The 10,583-nt window shown below is 34.4% G+C and overlaps 1 protein-coding gene across 1 annotated transcript in view; it reads left to right on the top strand.

Moving 5' to 3' along the window:
• The first annotated feature begins 324 nt into the window (after nucleotides 1–324).
• Nucleotides 325–10,583, top strand: part of LOC123314772 (supervillin-like) — a 275,601-nt gene continuing 265,342 nt past the window's right edge. Inside the window, exon 1 of the mRNA XM_044900124.1 lies at nucleotides 325–445. The gene's annotated coding sequence lies outside the window, so the exon portion shown is untranslated. The remainder of the gene's footprint in view (nucleotides 446–10,583) is intronic.

Here is a 10,583-nt window from a genome sequence, read left to right as displayed (position 1 = left end):
AGATTGGGTGGAGCAAAAGCTGGAAACCGGATTCAATCTATGTAAATGCGGTACCATGCCGCCCATTCTAAAACGTTTACGTAAAAAGTTTTGCCATATGGTCATGTGATATTTACTCTGCATTCTACATCGAAAAGCACGGACCTGAACTTAATACACTTTCATTGTATCAAAGATATTATATATTATATATCTTATATATCTTTGTATCCACACATCCGTGAAGTAGTTATTCCTATTTGTCCCGCCACTGGTGTGTTATCTCCTTGGTTGCGATACGACACGAGCTTCAACGACAATATCGAAATGTCATAATTGACAGTTGTCTGCTTGTCTTCGGTGTTGTTAATTGTTGTTTTTGTGTATGAAGACTTCCAATTTGAAGTTATCATTGAACATTTTTGTAACAATTTGTGATAGTGAATATTGGACAGGACATCTACAGGTGAGTTTTTTGTTGGGTTGTCGCTCATGCCAACGGTTTGAAACCCCAGGTTCAACCTGTTGTAAAAATTAAGGTTAGGATCAATTGTTATGATGAATAACATCGCGAAAATAAATTTTCTCGGCAGTGATTCCATTGACAATTTCATTTTTCGAATAGAAAAAAAAATATGGTTTTTCGGTTTTCTAAAAATAAAATAAAATTTTTTTCGCCTTGTGCTGAGTGACGAAATAAAGGTTGTTTATGTGGATGAAGTCAAAAAGGAAGGAAAGGATTGATTTTGCAGAAAGCCTGGAGTAAATTACTGCTGGGTGAGTAGTTCCCAATAAACTTTTCCATTATATATATATGATAACGCTCAACTGCACTTAATATGGCTCGAGAATATTTGTTTTAGTAATATGCAAGAAATTAGATTTAATTGAGAGGAAGTAGCAATGCAACATTGGAGGGAAATATTCACTATCAATTCAACATCGAATAGGTAGGTTCCCCCCTTTTATTTTTTGGTGGTAGGCAACACAATATACATTACCGTGTATGCGCGTTACCTGTGTCAACTATTTCAGGCTGTTTATTCAGTGTCGCCCGCAATTCGTTTCAATTAGAAAATCGAGCATTATGTCAATCCTTCATCTTAAAGTTCTGGATCTAGAAGGAATAACCAAATGTCTCCAGAAAACAGAAATTGTTTTATGATTCTTTTATACACTTCAGATCGAACTCGCAAGTTTTTTTATTCTGAACATGTTTATAACGTATAGGGTATAGGTACAGATACCCGCCCACCTAACAGAAATATTTTCATCCGAGACTGTCCGAGAGTTTATATTTCATCGTACAATGGTCAATTTTTGTGAAAAGATGAACCGAACTTCATGGTCTATAGCAAAAAGCGTTCACTTTAGGAGGATGTACCAACCATCGAACTGAATAATTCTTTATTCATTGCAATTGTACCAGCAGAGTGCTTGACGTAAGCAAGTCACTTAATTTTGTGACATTCATTGAGCAAAATTGAAAAGCGAACCTTAGATAACCATGTACTTATGTGATAATAATGTATCACGGCGAGTTTCACGGGTTTTCATAATGAGCTGTGCCCTCAATCAAAATAACTAGCTGAATCTGTGACACTACACATCTGTGGATCTTTTAAACAAAGTTGTATTCAGCCAAACACGCAATTTTTCGAATTTCAAAGATACTTTTTAATTTTTGAACATCAAATTACTGGAAAGGGGTGCATTATAAAATATAAGAAAATATGAAGAATACTTTTATTTGACGAAACGTCCAAATATTCATTAGATAGCATCCATATTAGTTTCAAGAGTTGGATTCTTTGAATTTTTGGTATTTTTATAGTACGTAATGGTCATAATGATAAAACTGGAAGACGTGGGTGATATCTTGTTCGAGAAAGATTCATCAAATAAATGAGAAACTATATTCCGAAATTCATTTCATTCGATACCTAATATCGTTTGTGAGAACTAAAAATAAGAGTTTTTTTATGGTTTTTAAACAGCCTGTATCTTTTAAGGCTGTGACTAGAGTCCCGACTCGGGACTCGTGTCCAGTCCCGAGTGACGTCATTGAATTCGGGTCTGATATTCGGTCCGAATTCAACGATGAACTGCACTGGTGCTTTGAAATTATTGAGCAGTGAAAGAAGAAGCGAAAATCATGAGCCTATACCCAGTCAAATAGAAACAATGATTTATATTTCAATCGGGCATGTAGATATGAGTTGCTATAAAGATAAATATGTTGTTAAAGTATATTTTATTTTCAAATCATCACATTTATAAAAAGGAAAAAGAGCAATCTTGAAATGAAACATCTAAGGTGAACATTTTAAACAGAACCTCAACCTTTACCTTTTTGGCTAAATTTTCATACACTTCAAATAAAAATATACATTTTATTGAGGTGCCGCAGCATTGTATCGTTATTTCGTATGAAATATCACACATTTCACGAATATATTTTTCAGCTTCCTTTCTCGATCACATTTTTTTTAGTCAAGAATGGCCGTAAGGAAGAGGTTCACTTCTGGATCAAAAATTGTCTGGCAATTCCTCTGGATCAATTTACACTAAGTTAGAATTGCATACTTCGATGCTCCTCCTATTCTCATATTCCAAGATAGTATTTTCTCCTGTCTTTGCAATCTTGATTTTGAAAAAGCCCACACTATTTTTTGATAAGCAATCACTACTTGAATTTTGTCGCAACTATTCATAACTAATATTATACGATTCGCGAACATAACCTCAAAACTCTTTCACAATGTCAACTAATGTCGGGACTAGACAAGGATCCCGAGTAAGGACAAGACACTTGTTTGGTAATTGAGTCCGTCGGGACTGGACACGGATCCCGAGTCGGGACTCTAGTCACAGCCATCTTTTAAACTGAGCAGATTCAGAAAAAATGGTGAAGAAAAAAGTGTTTCTTTTGACTTTTGAACTCAAGAATCTACTGTTACTATATTTGTACGAATCAAAGACTCAACCGGTGTATAGTCCATTCAAGAATGATTGACATCCTAGTAGGGCTTAAAGTCCAGACGCAGCTTGATATCTGTTCACAAAATACTACAATAGTTTCCGTAGTTTCAGTCACAGAACTGAAATATATAAATGTAACCTTGAGAAGTATTCGAAAAAAAGAAATATTCAAATTTAGAGTATAATAATCAGCATTCAAAACTGATTCAATTATGATTCTAATGTTCGCACTACAAATCGATTTATCTTCGGTTTGTACACGGATATAGTAGGTCTATAGATCGCCGTTTATTCACAATACCAACCTGCAACAAAAACACAAAGTCTTAACTTATGGGCTATCACCAACTTAAATTCGATTTTACATAGCCACCCAAGATGTCAATCATTCTTGAATGGACTATATATATTTATATTCTTTTGAGTTTTGAATGTCGGCAATACATTTTAAGTTATAAAAACAATATAGCATATGAATAAGTTTAAACAAAGGTTAGTGTAACGGGGTACCATACAATATAATAAGCTTTTAATACTGGAGGGCTTCTTTTCCATTGACATAAAAGTTTCCTTGTCCTCTATGCATCTCGAATTTATATCGGCCACAAAAACTCAGACCAGAAAACGAGAAAGGAAAAGTATAAAATACAGCCTTCATGAAACTGATTCGAAGACTTGACGGTAACTAAAGAAAAAATAATGAACATAACTTGTTCTCCAATTGCACTGTGAAGAATATCATCTTTGCGTCAAAAATCTTCTATGTATTTTGGTGAAGCATCACTATCGTCTTTAGAAATCCCTTCAGTACTGAAATTAATACCTAATATTCCAAGTATTGCTTCTGACCGGGAGCGGCTTTCTTGTCTTCTTCAGTCTTTCAAGAAACGCTACAGGACTCTTATGTTGGAAAATCATCTCCCATAGATGTATCAGTGGTTATTCATTAGCAATACATGGTTGGAAAAAATGAGAAAAAATTAAAAAACTTCAGTACGAAACTATCCGAATTGAAAATGGATCGATTATGAAAATATGAAAAAATTAGTTTAGGTATGTATACTGGAATTTTTCAATTTTCGATCAAAGTTGAAATGAAAATGGTCAACAATTGTCTCTGAATTACATAATCTTGAATACCAATAAACTAACTGAAAGCATTCATTTTATAGTTATACAGGTTTTGCAGCAATCGATTGCAGTAGAGTACAGTCTCGATTATTCGAAATAATGTGGACCGAAAGTGATTTCTGATAATCGACATTTTGGTTAATCCAAATTTTTTGTTGGAAAATAGGAGTTTAGGATGCCTGTATCATAAGATCCAGAAGAAAATTAGCAAAGTTCATTTATTTTTTATGGAGCTTCCAAGCGTGCAAGAGTTTTGGCCCATGGAATGTGTCTGTCACTTATAATATAACTTCAGAATAATATTCTTTAAAACATAGGTATATAAAAATCAGCCATGTGAAAATAAGTTGAGTAACACTCATTTTTAGTTACCTTTATCATCTTGCATCTGCCCAGGTGTCACTAGACAAGCTCCACAAGTTCGCAGAAATTCAAAGCACATGAGACTCTACTGAGATCCTAAAGTTTCATCTGTTTGTCATCTGTTTTTCATAAGTTATGTCTGGTCGCTCTGGGATCTTGGACTGTTCATTCATGTTTGTTGCTAAAGCAACAATTGCAATGATTGTTCGTATACAAAAAATTTTTATATTTCTTTTATTCCAAATTAGTGTGATATTTTTCTTCTTGATTCATAATGCCACCTGCTTTAAATAATGTTTTAATGTTGTACCGTCTATAGTAGAGCCCTAAAGACCCCCTCAATAGTTATCAGATTACAATAAGGTTTTTAAAAATACATCAAAATTATCTATTATGTAAGCAGTGTAACGATGGTAATATCTGAGACACTACGGTATACAGGTAATAGGTACATTTGTATATGGGTACTACCGGCCGTTATTACGGGCAGTGGCCGTGAAATTGTATTCGCGTACGGTTATATAACAGACGAATTTTCGGTAATAACTTTCCATGCCTATGTTCGATAATTTTTCCGATGATAGGTACATATAATATATTCAGATAGCCTCTGAAAATTACTGTCATATTGATGGTTCGCTTTCGGTTCTGGCCAATGAATAATTCACAAAATCCAGTTACCCGCTTACCTGAAACACATCTAAAGCTGCATCCACATTATGCCGCTGTGTGCCGAGTGGCTTTGCCAATTGGCAAAATCTCATCGGCAAAGCCAACGAGAGAATACGCATCACAGATTACAGAGTAGAATAGATCTGACACTCACGTTCTACGGTGAAAAATACAGTTTATCCCGCCCGCAGCGCCCCCATACGGTTGCCACCCAACTAATCGGGAGTAATGTCGGTATAACAGGAAACTGCAATTGCAAGGCGCGAAATTTAAATTAGTCCATTCACTGGTGTTTTTGATGGATTATTAGGGCGAATTTAAAGGAGAAATAAAACATCTCATGAAAAATATACATTTATTGATATTTCCAGCACAGGAAAAAAAAATTGAAATACATAAGCTATAATTATGGCAATGAATATATATGAGCAGAGATAAAATGTCGATAGGGTCACATATCTTCGTAAGACAATAATTATAATAAACAGTAATAATATTGTTCATAGGAAATGAGGTTGAAATTATTATATGTTCAGAAATCTTCAACATTATCCAAAAAAGATACAATGTTTGTTGGGAGTCGGCAATAGAAATAAAAAACAGCATGCCAAAGCTTAGAATGTATGAATAATTTGGAAAAGAAAAAATTAGTTGCCCAAAGACCTATGTGGATTTTATACTTTCCTGCAGGAAAGATTTCAAAGTCTCTAAACAACGACTCCCTGTTTCATCTTCCTCACAGTTAGATCACCAGGAATGCACTGACATGAAATTATTAATAACTAAAGTTTTGAATGATGAAATAAAGTGTTCAACATTTGGGTTAGTATTCCTTACTCCATGTGCTCTAATGTACCCAAAAAGGTTTTCTAAACAATCTTGATTGAAAGCCCCAGTGAGAATATATTTAAAGTAATAATTATTGAACAGTTTTTGCCTAAGGTAAAGGAATGCTTTCAATGTTGTCACTATATTCTTCAAAGTGGGCACCACTATGGATCTTTTCTTTCGAGGGCAATAAAATGAAATACTGTTGAAAATTTGTATCGCCTGCTCCCAACAAACATTGTGTTCTGTTTGAATACTAACCGTCTTCTTTAAGAGTTTCGCAGTGGATGTCCAAGCTCTGGATACATTCAACGAATCAAATAACTCGTCCAAGAATAGTACAAAGTCAGCAGTGTCGATAGCCTCTCTGTGAAGCTGAAGCGGATGCTTGATTTCTAAAAAGGAAAATAGTAAATTTTTGTATTATTATGTTTGAAAAAAATACTTACCCCATTGAGAAATGAGCTTCATCATTGACCCCACGGATTGGCTTAATAAGTGACTACACAGTTTGACTTTCATTTCCATTAACACAATTTTTAAAGGGTTTGGTTGGATTGGTTTAAGTATAAACGATTAATGTTATAATTACGTGGTTCTTTTAATCAAATATTTCTTACAAGAAAATTGATTTCCTGATAAAACTGTCGAGTTCAATAAATGGGTATTTTTAATTTACTCTCGTATAAGATCTCGTTTGTAAACAAACATATTGACATTGACACTGTTGGCGTTCACAAATCCAATATGTCAGAATACAGTAATCTGTGGAGAATATGATATATATTTTCGTATGCAGTGCCACATAGCGATTGATTGCAGAACTAAAAACCGTATTTGGGGTGGGGGTAAGGAAGTGTCCAGCCCCTGATACGCATCCACATTAACAATATTGGTGTACCCAGTCTTATCTGCTACTGAAGCTGCTCGAGGCCACTGAGGCCAGCAGTTGGCACATCCTCACTATACATTTCTATTGGCTTCCTTTGATGGAGACCGACAGTTCAGCGATTTTTCAGCGGCACACAGCGGCATGGTGGCCTAAGCCGACGGCGCATCCACATACGCAGCGGCTTTGCCGAGCGGCCTTGCCAATTGGCACACAGCGTAGGGATGTCGGAAATGAAAAAAAATATCGATATATATCGTATCGATATTTTTTAGAAATATCGATATCGATATCGATATTGATATTTTTACAAAAAAATATCGATATATCGATACGATTTCATAAAGGACAGGTATTACAGCTCTGAGAATTCATGCAACAGTAGTAGGTAAATACTTGTCAACAGACACTTTCTCCACGGAACCAAAAAATTATCTGAAATCAAGAACAACAATAAAAAATATTGATGATTTATAAATTGAATCAATATTTATATGAAGAAATTTTTATCGGTCTGTAAAAACATCGATTTTCTATACAGATTCGATAGTTCGAATTTTATATCTATACATCGATATATCGAAAAATTAAATATCGCCAAAAAATATCGAACTGAAAATATCGATATATCGATGTATCGATATTTTTTCAACAACCCTAACACAGCGGCATAATGTGGATGCAGCTTTACAGGCTGTTAAAATTCGGTGTCCAGTGAGGCGATCTCGGAAAAGATAAGAGCTAGAGCAAAACGGATTCCACGTTTCCGAGAACTTTTTCAGAAGCTCATGAATGATGGAAACCGTAGCCTTCGCCTACGCAACTTAGTTTTTGATTTATAAGCGAAAATTGAGATTTTGACGATTTAGAAAGGTTTTGGGAGTCCCTGTATAAGCTGATACCACCTTTTTAGTAGATTGATGGAAAAATAAAATCGATATACAGTACCGCGAAACCTTTGTTTAGGATTTGTTTTGGATTGAATATCCATTTTGTACTTGAGAAAAATAAGATAGAGAAATTTAAGTATACAATATTCAGATAGATAGTTTAATTGCGCTATAGAGATTGAACCTTGCCATTATAATTGAAATACATCAAATGAGACACACCGAAGAGAGGGACCCAGTATCGAATCAACAGCGTCCAAATATTCCAAATAACTAACCCTACCTGTGATATGTAGGTACTCAACAACGCCTCACCTTGCCGCACAACGTCGTGTTCGTTTTTCACATTTTAGGTTTGAATATTTTAAATTTAGGGACCGTTGCAGAAGTATAACTTGATATATTATCGCAATCTAAGTTATAAAAAGAAGAAGAAGAAAAAGACGACAGTTTTACGTTCATCGTAAGGTTAACTAGAGAATTTGAGAGGAAGAGTTTTTGCATGAAAGAATGTTCCAGACGTCTCCACGAAATGAGGAAAATATCGTTTACTGTTTTTGTAATGTTCATGAGCCATTTTACAGTTCCAAACATTTACTATGAACCCTCCTGTGAGTGTTTTCATGAATGATTTGTCAATGTTCTTATGTGTGAAAATTTTTAGAACTTCTGATCAAGAAACAAAGACTTTTCGAAAGCTCGAGTGATGAAGAGGTAAACCATAGTGGTGTGTTTTATTGCTTCTTGCCAATAATTCAGCCGTTCTATGGAGCATATATCAGCAAAGAAAATTTCCAAAGATAGCAATATTACCAGGTGTATTTTTATTCTTCTCGAATCTAAACGTGTAAAAATCTTGTAGGAGAGCACATACTTTTAGAAGAATAACATGTGAAAAGAGGAGTGTTCACACTCTTGTTCACTGTTTTCAGGTTGAAGTTTTTGGCTTGAGCATCTCTGATCTTCCATTTCTTCAGTTTCACTGCATTATTAGGTTTTTGTTCTACTACATCTAAGATTAAGCCTTAAAGTTTTTTGCTTCTGAACGTATTTTAATTTCAAATCCCACATAGAAGAGTTCGTGGCATCCTCGAGTTTTGTAATATTTAAAATTTCCTTAAAATCTTCTTTGAAAGCCATAGTTTTAAGTGTTCTATTGCTCACATATTCCTCTTTTTTAATACACATTATTTTTATGGTGCCTGAGACTGTCCACCTATTATCCTTTTTTTAATCGTGCTTCTGGGCCCATAACCTATTCTTGAATAATATTGATTTACCTCTATATTTGCTGATACATACTTTTAATAAAATCGATTTATAAGTGCGGAACTCATTTTATAGTTCATTGACAGAACTTCTTTTTGTCAATAACATATGTAAAGATAGAAATCTGGATTCTAAATTTATTTAGATATTTTTGAATATTATTCCATTTCGTTATTACAATAATTGTCCGTGTACAAATTTCACAAATCCGACAACAATTTACTATCGTAAATTGATTTCATTCACAGCATCGTCATGCCTATTTCTCCAAAGAACAAACAAGCCTCGCGTCTTGTTGCTCTAGATATAATGAAAAAAAATGAAGCACCCCGGCACAACGTATTGTACGAGGATCAAATGTAAACTGTATCTAGAAAACACAACCTAAGTTTTTGTGAGAACATAAGGTACCCCCCCTGTAGATATAGTTGAAAAACTCGTTTCTTATCCTGACTTGGACATACACAGGGTGTTTTCAAAGGTGAGGTTTTTTCTTGGACAGAAATTAGAAGTTATCAAAATAAGTCATATCACCGAGAATTGTCTATATAAAATATTCAAGATGGCTGTGCTACAACCCCTAGAATTTCGACAAAATTTCATAAAAGTTCAAGTACGGGACTGTGGAAGTTGACCCCGGCATCCCGAAATCGAAACAAAACATAAACATATGGCTGGACAATGGTTCACTTCATCTGCGTGTATCTGATTAGCTGGTGCATCAGGTCACTTGGAAAAATTATTGTATCGTGTGATTGTGAAAACAACGTAGAAAATTGGTATAGTTTATTGAAAGTGCTTATGTTAACAAAGTGCTATTTACCCTATTTCACACCATTTTTACGACGATTTTCGAAGGGTTCGAACAAGTTGAAGATGGTGATGACCACTGTGAAAATACTCATGAATAAGTGAACTAATATTCTATTTTTTTATACTTTTCAAGTATTTTTCTGTCAGTTTTGATCGAAATGAGCCATTTCATAAAATCGTTCAAGTTACTGAATGATGAGAAAAATTCGACAATCCTAAGTTTTCATTTTCATTCCCACGTAAAAATTTTAAAGGACCATATCCTTAAACGAAACCATATGGTTGAGTCAGTCATCACGAGATAAGTTTTTCCCATTGCTTTTCTATCATTCAGATAACAAATGATCTAGGGTCGTATTAGAACCCATTTCAGTAATCATTTTAATTTTTTTTAAATTTGTCATTTTAATGTTTTGTATGGATGATTTTTGGTAAAAAGCTTTATTTTGACCAGTTCTACCTTCTGTTTAGAAAAACCTCTCCTTTAAATATATCCCACGAGAAATTCTTTCTCATAAATGATGCATTTGTAGGAAGTTACTCTGGTTTTTAGGTCACTCATTATATTAAAGGAAATCCAAGAAAAAGATTGGAAATATGAAGATTTTGTGTTACTTTATTTCCTCCTCTCTTCGGTTGGACAACAAAATGTTTGTTTGTATCACATAAATCGATTGATGGGCATTCCAACAGATTACGTAAGCATGCTGATTAGTCTCGGATGATAACCTCCGACGCGTAAACCTGCTTCGCTCGGAAAAAAGCTC

This window comes from Coccinella septempunctata, chromosome 1 (assembly GCF_907165205.1).
Source record: "Coccinella septempunctata chromosome 1, icCocSept1.1, whole genome shotgun sequence".
NCBI lineage: Eukaryota > Metazoa > Arthropoda > Insecta > Coleoptera > Coccinellidae > Coccinella > Coccinella septempunctata.
Note: the sequence above shows the minus strand (reverse complement) of the source record. Positions and strands in the feature narration are given on the sequence as shown.